General features: G+C 41.1%; 1 protein-coding gene across 2 annotated transcripts in view; it reads left to right on the top strand.

Annotated features, from left to right (window-relative positions):
- Positions 1-13,285, top strand: part of LOC121269007 (26S proteasome non-ATPase regulatory subunit 11) — a 100,302-nt gene extending 87,017 nt beyond the window's left edge. Inside the window, exon 14 of one of the 2 annotated variants that reach the window (XM_041173356.1) lies at positions 12,786-13,285. The gene's annotated coding sequence lies outside the window, so the exon portion shown is untranslated. Of the gene's footprint in view, positions 1-11,000; positions 11,102-12,785 lie in introns of those variants that run through there. The other variant, XM_041173357.1, reaches the window with a different exon arrangement.
- The last annotated feature ends 585 nt before the right edge of the window (positions 13,286-13,870 follow it).

Here is a 13,870-nt window from a genome sequence, read left to right as displayed (position 1 = left end):
AGAAAAAGGTGGATATTGGAAGCAAACTTGGAGAAGTTTTCCATTTCCAGCAAGCGCAGGAAATGGCACTGATAAAGTCATCAGTGTACTGGAAGAAGAGTTGGGGAGCAGGCCTGAGTTGAACTGGAACAAAAAATATTCCACATGCCCCACAAATAGGCATAACTTGGGCCTTTGCAGGTACCTATAACAACTCCTTTTTTGTAGGAAGTGAGACCACTTAAGAGAGAAATTGTTGATTGAGAGAGCAAGTTCAGCCAGTTGAAGGAGAGTGGTGATGGAGGATGGGGACTGGTTTGGCCCCTCCACTTCTCCCTTGAACAGAGCCCTCAGATTATTCTGGTGCAGGATGGAAGTGTAGAGATATTGGACATCCATTGTGGCAGTTTGGGCCAGGAAACTGGAGATTGTTGAAATGACATAGGGCTTCAGGAAGAGTCACAGATGTGGTTGAGAAGAGACTGGACAAAGGGAGTAAAAAGTAAGGCACACTTGCTGTTCACTCCATATGTGCAATACCTCTGGTATCCTGGAATTAACATCTCTTAAGCAGTCCATTAGGATAGAGGAGTTGCAGAGAGGGGGTAACTTGTCTACCCTTCACAGTGGCTTCAGCTCGAGAGAATGAGTATTTCAGGGGTGCACACACACAATTTGTTTCCAGCAAACAGCAATTGAATTGAAGAGGCTGCAATGTTGACAAAGCTTAAAGATTTCATAAAAAGATATTAAAACAAAGCCTTCTGTATTATTTTAAACAAGACTCCTGCCCAATTTGTCACAGTAATCCTTTTGTAACTGGGCTCATGTTTTGATGCTGAGATACATTTTTAGTTCTCCAATAAAGAACAACAGACCATTTTCATACAGGTTGAGTACAGGATTTGAATGATTAAATGTATTGCACTAAGCTCATCCAGGTTACAATATTTTCTTAGTTGAATTTAAAATTTCTGATCATCTTTTTTTCATTGAACTGATCGATTACCTTAATTCCTTCCTCCCCATAAAGCTGCTTACTGACGTGGGCTATAATTCCATGGGTGAGGACAAATTCTCTTACGTTTCCCTTCCATTGTGAGTGAGCCCAGAAAGTCGCTTAATGTCTCGAGGCTGGTTCACCAGCAATCATCATCCAAACCCATTTAAGATTACCACATACACACATATCAAATTAATGTTCAGCTTGAAGGATTTGAAATGTTGTGTGCTACAGGATTAACCCTGCAAAGTTTTATTACTTCCATCGGAAGACCACTTCACTGTTCATACTGCTAGCCTTTTGGGGTCAAATATTTATCTTCTGAATGCCGTGTACATGACACGCAGGTTTTACAGCATTTTTTAACTTAGCAGAGAGGAAATTAACCCACATAAAAAAGACAGCTGTCAGTGGAGAGAAGACAGGAGTCAGAATCTCTGCATGTCTTTCCTATTCTCTCTGAAGTAGAGTAGATTCTAATTGCTGTTTAATGAGTGTTGTTTTCTTTTCTTCTCATGTTTTATATGGTATTAAAAATGTTTTGATTGTACATTACTTCCAGTGTTACTGATTGAAATGTGGTTAGCATGGGCCAGCCATATGGCTAGCAAAGACCAATAAAATTCCAAAAGTGGAAACGTGATCTGATAGTTCCCCCATAAACTTCACCTTCGTTTTGTACTGGCATTAAAAGAGGACACCTATAAAGCAGTTCACTTACTGGTGCTGCGTACTCATCTCTTGTGATTCAATTTGCCCAGTCCCACGTCCTGCCTGCTCTATCTTTCCCTAAGCCGGCCTCCAACTGCTTACTCGGTCCCAATTTACCGCCTGTTCACTTAATGCCAGCCTATAAAAAGCAGATAAGTCTTTTATAGGTTTCCTAAATTATGCTATTTGTTCACAGCATTTTTCATTGTGAAACTTTTCTGTGTTTAAAATGGTCACTTTCACCTGTTCATCAGTCTGTTGTTTAATACTAGCCTTTTTGTTCAGAGGTCCCCTGAAGAAATGCTTTTTTTTAGTGAAATCTAATTTTGTCAGTAATCAAGTTTAATCGGCCAGAAACCAATTAAACTGTCGTTTTCAGAATTCTGTGCTGTTCCACCATAGAAACGTTATTTTGTAGTGTTCACTCTCTAGAATAGCAGTCAATATAAAAGGGACCTAAAACGCTTCTACCAGCATGTAAATAGACATGAAGCGGGTTCTATTTAGGACAAAGATGTTGATGTTTGCACAGGACAAGGTTAGCTTACTTAATGAGCTCTGTATCTGTGTTTACAGAAGAGGAACCGGACAAAATATTGGCAGAAGTGAAGATGATAGAGGCAATGGACAGTGTGAAAATAGAAAAGGAGGTAGCACTGAAAAGTCCAGCAATGCATAGGGCAAATAGGTCACCTGGTCGGGATGGCTTGCATCCCAGGCGCTAAAGGAAGTAATAGTGGTGGAGGTAGCCGAGGCCTTGCCTTAACCTGTCATTCTTGCCTAGATATGAGGGAGATGCCACAGGATCGGGCCGTGACAAATGTGACGCCTTTAGCCAAGAAAGACAGTAATGAACAACTACAGGCTGGTTAACATAACAACAGTGGTAGATAAGGTTTTGGAATCCATAATCCTGGAATAAAATGAAAAGGCACTTGGAAAGGTTTGACTTAATTAAGCAGGACCATCACGGATTTGTAAAAGGCAGATCGTGTTTGACTAATCCAATTGATTTTTTTTGAAGTAACATAAGGTTAATGAAGGAAAAGTGGTGGATGTTGTCTATATGGATTTTAAAAAAGCGTTTGACAAAGTACCACATAAAAAGGCTGGTTAACAAAATTGAGGCTTGCAGAATAAGGGGGTTAGTATCCAGTTAGATAAAAAATTGGCATACCGACAGAAAGCAGCAACTCGAGGTAGACGTTTGTGTTTCAGACCGGAGAATGGTAAACAGTGGTGTTCCCCAAGGGTCAATGTTAGGACCACTGATTTTTTTGCTGTACAAAAATGACTGATTTTATAGAGTAAAATTTCAAAATTTGCCAATGATACCAAACTTGGAGGAGTGACAAACATTGAGGATGATATAAATTGCTTACAACAGGACATAGGCTAGCAGAATAGGCAGGCAAATTGAAAAATGCGAACCTCCTTGAGGTGCAGAGCAGAGTTTTCAGAATGATCCCAAAGATGGGCAAATTTTAGTTATGAGGTTAAGTTGGAAAGGCTGGGGTGGTTCTTCTTGGAACAAATGAGACTGAGGGAGATTTGATAGAGATGTGCAAGTTAATGCCAGGCTTAGGTACAGTAGAAAGGGAAAAACTCTTCCATTAGCTGATAGTAGGAGGACTAGGGACATGGGTTTAAGATTTGGAGCAAGAGATGCAGGGTGAATGTGAGGAAGAGCTTTTTTATGCAGGAAGTGGGAATGACCTGGAACACTGCCCACTTTCGAAGCGGAAACAGTCCATCATTTCGAAGGGCACTTGAAGGAAATAAACTTGCTACAGGGATCAAATGGGTGAATGGGACTGACTAGGTTGCTCTGCAGAGAGCTGGCATGGACTTGATGGGCTGAATGGCCACCTCTCACCATAAATTATTCTCTCTCCCCCTTCCCCCATACATTCTCACATTCTCTCCTTCCCACTCACCCTCTCACATTCTCTCCCACCCCCAACCAGTCTCCTGAACATAACAAAAGTTAGCAGCTGATCTGTGCTACTTAATTCCATGACCCAACACTTTTGAGCTCAAGTTCTATACAAATATAGAGGCAGGGATTTCCGTAGCCTGATTTAATACAGTGTCTTGTGTAGCATTCCGCTGGCCATCTCAACTGCCTTGTAGTATATAAATCACATTAGCACTCAGCAGAGCCTTGAAATAAATGAGTTCTATATTTTAATACAACGCTTAATGTACTGTTTTGACAAGTGAGGGAGTTCTCTAAAGTCTTGGCAGGAGTTCAAGGCCGGGCAGTGTTACACAGATTGACTTGGGAGCTTTTCCCAATTTAATCGATCTTTGAGAGTGAATTTATATGCAGGTTTTGCTGCAACACCAAGAGAGACTTTTTTTGTGGAAAATTCAACCACAGTAGCGTTCTAAATATAAGTTAGCAAAAATATTTACATGTTACTTTGCAGGTAATATGATTTCAATGCTGATCTGTTTCATATACCTCCGAGAAGGACATTTTGTACTTGCTGTGAATCATTTTGAATATTATTGAACTTTGATTTGGTTAAAGGTCCTTCACTTCCATCCCATAAATATACCGCAACTTTAATACCTTTATTTATAACTAATCTCTCTTTGAGGCATTAGCACCAGTTCAGGGCAGAGTAATTATAATGGGGGACTTCAGGTATCCAAATATAGACTGGGATAGGAATAGCACAAAGGGACAAGAGGGGAGAGAATTCCTGGAACATGTTCAAGCTCACTTTCTGCAGCGGTATGTTTCCGGTCCAATGAGAGGGCAGGCACGATTGGACCTTGTTCTGGGGATTGGGTTGGCCCAAGTGGATCAAATACCAGTGAGAGAGCATTTAGAGGAATGTAACCATTTTATCATAAGGTTTAGGTTTGCCATGGAAAAGAAACAATCAGCAGGAATAATTAATTGGGGGAAAGCCAATTTCGATGGGATGGGAATGCATCTGAGTTAGAATCAAATGTTGGCAGAAAAGACGGTGACTGAACAATAGGCCGCTTTCAAAGAAAAGGTATTGCAGGCAATGTCAAAGTATATTCCATTGAAGGGAAAGGTCAGACAAATAAATCAAGAGCACCGTGGATGACAGAGCTGAAGATGAAAAGGAAGAAGTGCAGATACTACAGATGTCAGGTAGAAAATGCAATGGCGAATCAGGCTGAATATAGAAGGACCATAGTGGAAGTGAAAAATCTAATAAGAAAAGCAAGGAAAGAGCATGAAGAGAGAGTGACAGGTAATATGAAAGGGAATCCCAAGGCCTTCTGCAAGTGTATAAATAATAAAAGGGTGGCAAAAGAAAGAATAGAGCTGATTAGGGATAAAAAAGGGGACTTGTGCATGGAGGAAGGAGAAGTAGTAGAGGTATTAAACAAGCACTTTGCATCTGTCTTTACAAAGGAAAAAGTTGCTACCCACACTGAGGTGAGAGAGGAGGTAACTGGTACACTAGAAGAAGTTACAAGTGAGAAGGAGATGTTAGAAAAGCTATCTATTTAAAATTGATAAGGTACCAGAACGGCATGAGATGCATCCAAGGGTACTGAGAGAAGTGAGAGTGGAAATTGCAGAGGCACTAGTGATAATCTTCCAATCTTCCTTAGACACGGGGTAATGCCGGAGGAATAGAAACCTATAAAATTCTAAGGACTAGACAGGGTAGGTGCAGGAAGGATGTTCCCGATGGTGTGGGAGCCCAGAACCAGGAGTCACAGTGTGAGGATACAGGGTAGACCATTTAGGACTGCGATGAGAAATTTCTTCACCCAGAGAGTGGTGAGCCTGTGGAATTTGCTACCACAGAAAGTAGTTGAGGCCAAAACATTGCATGTTTTTAAGAAGGAGTTACATGTATATCTTGGGGCAAAAGGGATCAAAGGATATGGGAAGAAAGCGGGAGCAGGTTATTGAGTTAGATGATCAACCATGATCATAATGAATGGTGGAGCAGGCTTGAAGGGCCAAGTGGTCTACTCCTATTTTCTATGTTTATGTGAATAGAGAATTGCAAATGTTACACCCTTGTTCAAAAAGGAGCGCAAGGATAAAGCTGGCAACTACAGACCAGTCAAACTGACTTCAGTGGTAGGGAAACTTCTGGAAACTGTAGTTTGGGACAAAATCATTAGTCACTTAGATAAGTGCAGGATAATTAAGGAAAGCCAACATGGATTCATTAATGAAAAATCATGGTTAACTAACTTGCTGGAGTCTTTTCAGGAGGTAACACAGAAGGTTGAAAAGGGCAATACTATTGCTGTGATGTACATGGATTTTCAAAAGGTGTTTGATACAGTGCCTCACAATATGAGAGCAAAATTCTAGCTCATGAAATGCAAGGAAAAGTAGGCATTTAGAGTGACAGGAAACAGTAGTGATTAATGGTTGTTTTTCGGATCGGAGGAAGGTTTGTAGTGGAGTTCCTTGGGTCAGTGTTGGGAACCTTTCTCTTCCTGATATATATTAATGACCTAGACTGCAGTGTTCAGGACAGCATTTCAAAATTTACAGATGATACAAAGATTGGAAACGTCAGCTGTGAAGAGGGTAGTCTTGAACCAAAGGACATAGACATGTTGGTGGATTGGGCAGACAAGAGGCAGATGAAGCTCAATGCAGAGAAGTGTGAGGTGAATCATTTTGGCAGGAAGAATATGGGGAGACAGTATAAAATAAAAGGAGAAACTCTAAAGAAGGTGCAGGAACAGAGGGACCTCATATATGTACATAAGTCATTGAAGATGCGGCATGTTGAGGGAGCAGTTAATAAAGCATATAGCATCTTGGGCTTCATTAATAGGGGCATTGAGTACAAGTGTAAAGAGGTCATGTTGAACTTGTATAAGACACTAGTTAGGCCTCATCTGGAGTACTGTGTCTAGTTCTGGGTGCCATACTTAAGGATGTGAAGGCTTTGGAGAGAGGACATAGATTCATAAGAATGTTTCCAAGGATGAAGGACTGCAGCTATGAGGATAGATTGGAGAGGTTAGGACTGTTTTCCTTGGAGAAAGGAAGGCTGAGCGGAGACTTAATTGAGATATTCAAGATCCTGAGGGGTATGGGCAAGGTAAATAGTGAGAAACTGTTCCCACTCAAGACACCAAGAACTAGAGGGCACAGATTCAAAATAATTGGCAAGAGGACCAAAAGTGGTGAGAGGAAAAATGTTTTCACCCAAAAGGTGTTTGGAGCCTGGAACAAACTTCTGAGAGGGTGGTGGAGACAGGTTCGATTGAGGTATTCAAAAGGGAATTGGATTGCTATCTGAAGAGAGAGAATGTGCAGAATTTAGATGTTTCAAGCAGGATAGAGAGGGATTTAGAAGAGGTGGGGGAGTTGCACTGCTGGTTAAGGGCAATACCACAGCTGTAGGACAGGAGGACACCTCGGTGGGCTCATGCAGCGAGGCAATATGGGCAGTGCTCCGGATTAGGAAGGGTGCAGCCACAATGTTGGGGGTTTACTATAGGCCTCCCAATTGCCAGCGGGAGATTGAGGAACAGTTATGTAGTCAGATTTTGGAAAGATGTAAAAGCAATAGGGTTGTTGTGGTGGGTGATTTTAACTTTCCCTATGTTGACTGGGAATCACTTAGTGCTAGAGGTTTGGATGGTGCAGAATTTGTAAGGTGCATCTAGGAGGGCTCCCTGAGACAATATGTAAATAGTCCAACTAGGGAAGGGGCCATACTGGACCTGGTATTAGGGAATGAACCCTGCCAGGTGGTGGAAGTTTCAGTAGGGGAGCATTTCAGGAGAAGTGACCATAATTCAGTAAGTTTTGAGGTACTGGTGGATAAGGACAACAGGAGTCCTTGGGTTAAGTGCTTAATTGGGTGAAGGCTAATTATAACAATATTAGGCAGGAACTGAGGAATCTAGACTGGAGGTGGATGTTTGAGGGCAAATCAACAACTGACATGTGGGGGGGCTTTCAAACGTCAGTTGATAAGAATTCAGGACCAGCATGTTCCTACTAGGATGAAGGATAAGCATGACAAGTTTCAGGAACCTTGGATAACGAAGGATATTGTGAGATTAGTAAAAAAAAAAGGGAAGCATTCATAAGGGCTAGAAGGCTGGGAACAGATGAAGCCCGTGGACAATATAAAGAAAGTAGGAAGAAACTTAAGCAAGGAATCAGGAGTGCATGAAAAGTCACTGGCAACCAGGATTAAGGAAAATCCCAAGGCCTTTTATACATATGTAAAAAGCAAGAGGGTAGCCCGGGAAAGGGTAGGCCCATTCAGGGACGGAGATGGGAATCTTTATGTGGAGCCAGAAGAAATGGGAGAGATACAAAATGAATACTTCTCATCAGTATTCACCAAAGAGAAGGACTTGGCGGTCGATTTGTCTAGGGAAGAGTGCGTAGATAGCCTGGATCATGTTGAGATCAAAAAAGAGGGGGTGTTAGGCGTCTTGAAGAATATTAAGGTGGACAAGTCCCCAGGGCCAGATGGGATCTACCCCAGAGTACTGAGGGAGGTAAGGAAGGAGATTGCTGGGGCCTTGACAGAAATCTTTGTATCCTCACTGGCTACGGGTGAGGTCCCAGAGGACTGGGGAATGGCCAATGTTGTTCCATTGTTTAAGGAGGATAGCAGGGATAATCCAGGAAATTGCAGGCTGGTGAGCCTTACGTCAGTGGTAGGGAAATTATTGGAGAAGATTCTTCGTGACAGGATTTACTACCATTTGGAAGCAAATGGGCGTATTAGTGAGAGGCAGCATGGTTTTGTGAACGGGAGGTCATGTCTCACTAACTTTATCGCGTTTTTTGAGGAAGTGACAAAGATGATCGATGATGGAAGGGCAGTGAATGTTATATACATGGATTTCAGTAAGGCCTTTGACAAGGTCCCTCATGGCAGACTGGCACAGAGGGTAAAGTCGCACGGGATCAGAGGTGAGCTGGCAAGATGGATACAGAATTGGCTTGGTCATAGAAGGTAGCAGTGGAAGGGTGCTTTTCAGATTGGAGAGCTATGACTAGTGGAGTTCTGCAGGGATCAGTGCTGGGACCTTTGCTGTTTGTAGTATACATAAATGATTTGGAGGACAATGTAACTGGGCTAATAAGTAAGTTTGCAGACGACACTAAGGTTGGAGGAGTTGCAGATAGTGAAGAGGATTGTCAAAGGGTACGACAGGATATAGTTCGGTTGGAGACTTGGGCGGAGAAATGGCAGATGGAGTTTAATCCGGACAAATGCGAGGTAATGCATTTTGGAAGGTCTAATACAGGCAGGAATTATACAGTAAATGGCAGAACCCTTAAGTGCATTGACAGGCAGAGGGATCTGGATGTACAGGTCCGCAAGTCACTGAAAGTGGCAACGCAGGTGAATAAGGTAGTCAGGGAGGCATATGACATGCTTGCCTTCATTGGCAGGGGTATTGAGTATAAAAGCTGGGAAGTCATGCTGCAGCTGTATAGAACTTTGGTTAGGCCAGACTTGGAATATTGCGTGCAATTCTGGTCACCGCATTACCAGAAGGATATGGAGGTGTTGGAGAGGGTGCAGAGGAGGTTTACCAGGATGCTGCCTGGTCTAGAGGTTATTAGCTATGAGGAGAGATTAGAGAAACTCTGATTGTTCTCACTAGAGTGACAGAGATTGAGGGGAGACTTGATAGAAGTTTACAAAATTATGAGTGGCATGGACAGAGCAGATAGAAGCTTTTTCCCAGGGTGGAAGAGTCAAATACTAGGGGACATAGATTTAAGATGAGAGAAGAAAACTATAGAGGAGATGTGGGGGGGCAAGTTTTTTATGCAGAGTAGTAAGTGTCTGGAATTCGCTGCCAGAGGAGGTGGTGGAAGCAGGTACGATAGTAGTGTTTAAGCAGCAGCTTGACAAATAAATGAATAGGTTGGGAATAGAGGGATACGGACCCCAGAAGTGCAAAATGTTTTAGTTGACAGGCAGTATGATCGGCGCAGGCTTGGAGGGCCGAAGGGCCTGTTCCTGTGCTATACTTTTCTTTGTTCTTTATCTTTGTTCTTTATTACGGCAGGAGAGTGGGAGTAGATAGAATGTTCTTTGAGAGCCAGTGCATATTCGATGGACTGAATGGCCTACTGCACTATAAGGATTCTGAGAAGGATCGCAGCTGTTTTCCACCTTTTACACACGTTTGGAAAGTTGTACTGCTTTGAAGCTCTAACCTAGTTCAGTGAAAGGTGAATTTAAGCATGTATGTAGCCCACAGTCAAATCACAATGAATGCAGATGAGCAGTAAATGTTGGTTTGGAATATTCTGTGCCACATGAACCTCCTTCCACACTTCATCTAGCCCAATCAATGTATCCTCCTATTCCTTTCTCCCTCAGGTATTTATCTAATTTCCCCTTAATTGACTCTGTGCTAGTCATGGTCTCTCCTCCAAGTGGAAACATTGTGTCTGTCCTATCAAACCCTTCCATAATCTTGAAGACCTCTTATCATGTCACCCCTCAATCTTTTCTTGTCTAGAGAAAATAGCCCCAGCCTATTCAATCTTTTCTGATAGTTCTAACCTTTCAGTTCTGGTATCATTCTAGTAAATATTTTTGTACTTTCCCCAGTACCCTATATCCTTTATAATATACAGATCAGACCTGTACAAAATACTTCAATTGTGGCTCATCTTAAGGTTCTATAAGAACATAATTTTTGTGTTTTCAGTTTTATCCCTCAAGAAATTGACCAGTGCTTTGCTTTATTAACCTGGACCATTACTTGTGGTAATCTATGCATCTGTTCCTCTACCACTTTAATACACTTATTTTCCAAAGAGTATGTAGTCTCCTCTGTATTATAAGCAAAATGTACCAACTGGCACTTAGCTATATTGAAGTTTATTTGCTAATTACATACCCATTTTGCAAGTTTATTAATGTTTTCCTGCAGCCCTCCAATGTTAACTCCAAACCTGTAATCTGGTGTAATTCACAAATTTTGAAATTGTATTTTCAGTTCTCAAATCCAGATCAGTGGTCCCAGCTAGTGTTTCTGAAACATAATTTCCCACCTTTTGGGCAGTCTGAGTAACAACCTTTAACCCCCTACTCTCTCATTTTGTGGCCAGCTTGTATCCATTTTGCGACTTGTACCTTGATTCCTCATGTTCTGACCATTGTCATGTGTCCACTGTGTACCTTATCGAAGGCTTTTGGAAATCCAAGTATATTTATTCTGTCTGCTGTTTTACCCTTATCCACACTTTCTGTTACTACCTCGAAGATTTTGGTAAGGCTGATCAAACATGATTTTCCCTTTTGAAAGCCATGCTGACTACTCTTCATTATATTTTCAGTTTCTAGATGTTTTCCTATTGCACCTTTGACCATTGCCTGAATTACTCATTGTGTAATAAATGCCTTCGATTCACACAGCTTAAGTTATTCACCAGCAAAGGCAAGTTATTTCTTTGGATTCTTCTGTCATTGGATGTACAGAGCACAGATAGTTAGCTCTCTAGATGACTAACTTGTCATCTCATTATTGTTACAATGAGAATATTCCATGTGATGTTAAGGGGTGGGAGACTTACCTCCTCTAACTCTCCTTCCACTTTGCTGGAGTTAGGTGGGGCCCTGGGTCAATTTTACTGTTCTAGTTTAGCATTAGTGCAAACCCCAAATCTCTTAATTCTGACTTGAATGCTGTATCTGGACACTTGTGTATTTTAAACAAGTAAGACTTTAGGTTTGAAAAATGCATGAGACACAGTCATCAATGATATTTAATGAATGATATAGAAGGAGCATTCACTTTGTGTGGCATAGTTTATCCATGTCCATAATACTAAATTTAAACCGTTGCAAAAAAATGTAATGCTTCAGTTCAGTTCTGTTTTGTTTATGGAACAAATTGCTTTGTTTAGATAATTTCAAATTTTATCTTAAATTGAGAATTTACAATGATAGTTAATTGTATTTTTCATAACATTTTGATCCTCCTTTTCAAAAGCAGCATTCTGTTTATGGCCTTATTAATTGTAAAGTTTTTGTTCACATGGTAATTAAGAACGAAAATGCTTGATAAAAGTGATACCAAAAAAAGTCACCTGGTTATTTTGTTGAAAGAACATTTAAGCCTGAAAATGATTTACAGCACTTTGAAGTAAAGAGTAATGACCAAGAGTTTGGTGTGTTTCCTTGAGAGCTTTTGCCTTTAGTGCCGAAGGTTACAGCAGAGTCTTGTAGATTAGGTTTTCAGGTCAGTTAAAGGATTTGTGCACCATAGAGTCATCCGGCAGCATTTTCATTCAAACTTAACAAATTTCCATTATCAGTAGAATTCAGCAGTTATTTTGGTGAGAACAGGAATGGGATGGTCAGCCTGTTGAGTTCGTTCCACTATTTAATTAGATCATGGCTGATCTCTGAGCTTTGACCTGACTTTCTTTGATATTATTTGAGAACCTTGCTCAGCAAAAATCTCTCAATCCCTGACTTGAAAATTTCAATTGAATAAGCATCCACAGTCATTTGAAGGGTGCAAGTGCCAGATTTCCACTACCTTTTGGTTGAGAAAAGTATTTCCTGATTTGCCTCCTCAACGGTCCAACTCTAATTTTAAGATATGTCCTCCTGTTCTGCATTCCTCTCCCACAGAAAGTTTCTTTGTCTACTCCAATTAATCCCTATATCACTTTTGATTATATCATCTCTCAACCTTCTAAAATCAAAGGAATACAAGCCCAGTTTATATAACATGCTCTCATAATTTAACCCCTTTACTCCCAGGTATCATTCTGGTGTGCCCAGACTCTATCCCTTCCATGGTCAGTATATCTTTTCTGAAGTTCTAAAGGGACAGTCGGGTAGAAGATGCTGTCCATATTCACCTAGTAGTATGTTGGGCACATTATCCCTGTGGCTGTTATAATGGCTAACAGACCAAATGACAGCCTCCTTGTGTATTGTATCAACCAATTTTTGGTGATAGCAAGGATGATTTATCTCCTTTTTCCCTTTGAGAGCTGTGCTGTGTGCTCAAGTAGACTTTTCTTTAGCTATAAAGTCTTTAACCATTTCAGCTTTATCTTTTATTCAGTTCTATTGATGCATATTTAATGTTTGTTTTCCTCCTACAGAGAGCAACTGTGTTCCAGAGAGTTGGACTGTGTGACAGAAGAGAACAGAGCTTGGAGAAATGCTAGGATTTTTTCAGTGTGTCCTACTTTCAGTCTGAAAGTTTTTAATCCCTCGTCAAACTCATTCTGTTCAGAACAAGTTTGTTCCGGTTTGATGTAGCCTTTACCCAGCAGGTTATCAGGGGATGGTATGACATTTTTTTAAATCCTTTGTCATATTTTGTCCTGCTCTTCATTCTATTGAGGGTTTAACCAAACTCTCGCTTTGTTATATCCAGAGGTTTTTGGTTGACCGTTGACCCATGCTGTCTCTGGACCTGGCTGACATCACACTGCTTTTGACCTGACTTGTTTTCCAACAGTTTCCTACACATGCCGTCGCTGTTTTGGTTCTTGCCATCAATATCAAATGTACAAACGGTTCTTGCTAACCAACAATTATCAGGTATATCTGATGTTCAGATGAGTTCATAAATAAAGAAGAAAACATTTTTTTTCAAGGTGTGATGTGTGCTTTTTTCATTTTTAGATTTATAAATTAGTTTTGAGGGGGAAAAAAAACTTGTGCAAAAAACTGTAGATTGACTTGGAATTCGTAGACACCGAAGAACCTTATTTTGGCTTCCTCACAGGTGTTTGAATATTTTGAATGAGTCATCCATAGTGTGCATATTTTCTGCTTTATTTGTGTACATCTTTAGGGAGCGGGGAAGGAAGAAAGTCTTAGGCCGAATTTTTGCCAAGTTGTGAGGACTCCGGAGCTCTTTTAAAAATGGCAGGTGGGAACCAATTCCAGCATTTCAGTCCCTGACCTCACTTCTGGCAAATCTTGTTGACATGGGATAAGGCTGCCAATAGTCAGCCCACACGCAGCACTCCCGCCCTTGCTAGCTCTATTGTTAAGGTGGGCAGCTCAACCCCCCTCACACCCTTCTCCCCCCCCACCCCCCATGCAATTTTAGTGGAGTCAGACCCCTTCTGTAAGTAGTCATGGTTCAAGGCCTTGCTGAGAGAACTATGGGGGAATCCCTGTCCTGAATCAACAACCAAAATAGAAAAATAGTTATTTGGCTGTCAATCAATTG

The sequence above is a fragment of the Carcharodon carcharias genome, chromosome 23 (assembly GCF_017639515.1).
Source record: "Carcharodon carcharias isolate sCarCar2 chromosome 23, sCarCar2.pri, whole genome shotgun sequence".
Taxonomy (NCBI): Eukaryota; Metazoa; Chordata; class Chondrichthyes; order Lamniformes; family Lamnidae; genus Carcharodon; species Carcharodon carcharias.
Note: the sequence above shows the minus strand (reverse complement) of the source record. Positions and strands in the feature narration are given on the sequence as shown.